Below are 2,274 nucleotides of genomic sequence, written 5' to 3'. Positions count from 1 at the left end.
TGCTTTGTTATTGATACTTTTCTTGACTGATGTAAAGGAAAAATTTATTTCTAAAGCTAAGTTTCATCAAATTCAGATAATTTATGCAGAAAACGGGCAGTTTAAGAGCGATAGAACTTAACTATATATTTCATACATGAATATTACTTCCACAAAAATCTTTACTTACACAAGTGAAAAGTCAAAATTAAAAAGAGACTATCCTTTGTAAAACCAAAAGTAAATGCTCTTCAACTCGTATTATTCTTTCTAAAAGAAAACTTAACTAAAGGCAATAATATACAGTGAACAGAAGAGATCATCTTCTATGGAAAGTATTTCTTTAAAACCTGCCCATTAACAGGTAGAGATTCTCTCTTACCTGATAAATATTGTAATAGAGAAGTTGATGGGCCTATTTGTTCCACAATATGAAATGGGCCAAGCCACATTTGTTGGAACTTGGCATGCTTACCTTTCTCTTCGTAGGCTTTATCCCATTTCAATACTAGGTCTCTGAGTTGAAAAGATTTTGAAGTTATAGAATTTGAATTAAAGGAGGCTTTGACTAACTGTTGATGATGTGCATGTGTGATCCTAGCCTTTTCTCTTTCCTCTTCGAGCTTAAGGATTTGTAACTATCTAACCTGCATATATGAGGAAGGAGTTTCTTCAATTAATTGAATTAAGGCTAAGGAGGGAATAGCCACGTTTGTTGGTAAGACGACTTCTTTACCATAGACCAAATTAAAAGGAGAAGTGCCAATGGAGGCTTTCTGTGTTATTTGATCTTCCCATAATGCAAATACTAAAGATTTATGCCAGTTCTTTTGGATTTGTTTAACAGTTCATTTAATAAACCTGATGAGATTTTTGTTTGTGGATTCGGCTAACCCATTCCCTTGCAGATAATAATTAGTAGAATACTTAAGCTTAAAACCTCTTTTAAGAGCAAACTCTGTCATAGCATTGCCTAAAAAATAAGATGCATTATCAAACATCAAGGCAGATGGTAGGCAAAACTTGGTAATGATAAATTGATCTATAAATTCAATAATGTTTTCTGAATTGGCTACCTTGAGTGGAATTGCTTCTACCCATTTGGTGAAATAATAAGTGGCTGTAAGGATATATCTATGTTGCTTAGAAGAATGAGGAATGATCTCACCTATTACGTCCAATCCCCATTGTTCGAATGGTTGGTCAATGTTGACTGGCTGTAATGGTAACGTGGGTTTCCTCTGTCTTCCAGCAGTTGTTTGACAAATCTTACATTTCCTTACATAATTGTGTGCATCTTTGAATAGTGTTGGCTAGTAATAGCTGACATGTGAGATTTTATGTGTTGTAGTATCCCCTCCAAAGTGACCACCAGCTGGTCCATCATGAAGTTCCTGCAACACCTTCTCTGCCTCAAATTTTTCAAGACATCTAAGTAAAATAGAATCATAATTTATTCTAAACAACACATCATTGACAATTTTATATTGCATAGCTTTTAATCTCAAGGCTCTTTTCTTTGTGTAATTTAATTGGGTTGGGGAATATCCATTTCTCAAGTAAAATATGATATCATCATATCTTTATTCAGTGTCATTAAGGCTTACCTCATAGATTTGTACATCGTCACCCGAATGTTGCAATTCTGATAGATTCGATGCTCCTGCCAACATCCTGCAAAAACCTTAACCTTTTACATTTTTTTTTGGTTTTATTTCTATGTCATATTCTTGCATATTTGTAACCCAATTCACTCTCTTTTCACCTACATCCCTTTGTATTAAAAGATTTCTCATTGCTGAGAATGGTACTATTACTTTGGTGTGGGTTTTGAGGAGAAAAGGTCTGAAGTGTTTTATTGATTTGAAAACAGAAAAAGCTTGTTTTTCAACATCTGAGTAATTTAGTTCAGCTCCCTACAAATTGGAGCTAAAGAAAGAGATTGGGGCTTCAACTTTTTCTTGATTTACTTGTGTCAATATGGCTGGATATGATTTCTCGAAAGAGAAAATGTATAAAATGAAATGATTCGAAAAATTTGGTGTTGCTAAAGATGGAGCGTTTATGATTTCTTGTTTTATCAAACTAAAAGCTTCATGTTCCAAGTGTCCCCATTTAAACAAAGATTTTTTCTTTATCATGGATTGAAGAGGTAAAACAATTCTTGAGAAGTCAGGCACAAATCTTTTAACAAAATTTATTTGACCTAGAAAATATCATTGATTTTTTGTTATGTGGTAAAGGTATTTCATAAATTTCTCTAATTTTGTTAGGGTCAATATGAATTCCTGCATT

The sequence above is a fragment of the Pinus tabuliformis genome, chromosome 6 (genome assembly GCF_031772625.1).
Source record: "Pinus tabuliformis cultivar Carrire ecotype Pingquan chromosome 6, CPIR1, whole genome shotgun sequence".
NCBI classification, from domain to species: domain Eukaryota; kingdom Viridiplantae; phylum Streptophyta; class Pinopsida; order Pinales; family Pinaceae; genus Pinus; species Pinus tabuliformis.
Note: the sequence above shows the minus strand (reverse complement) of the source record.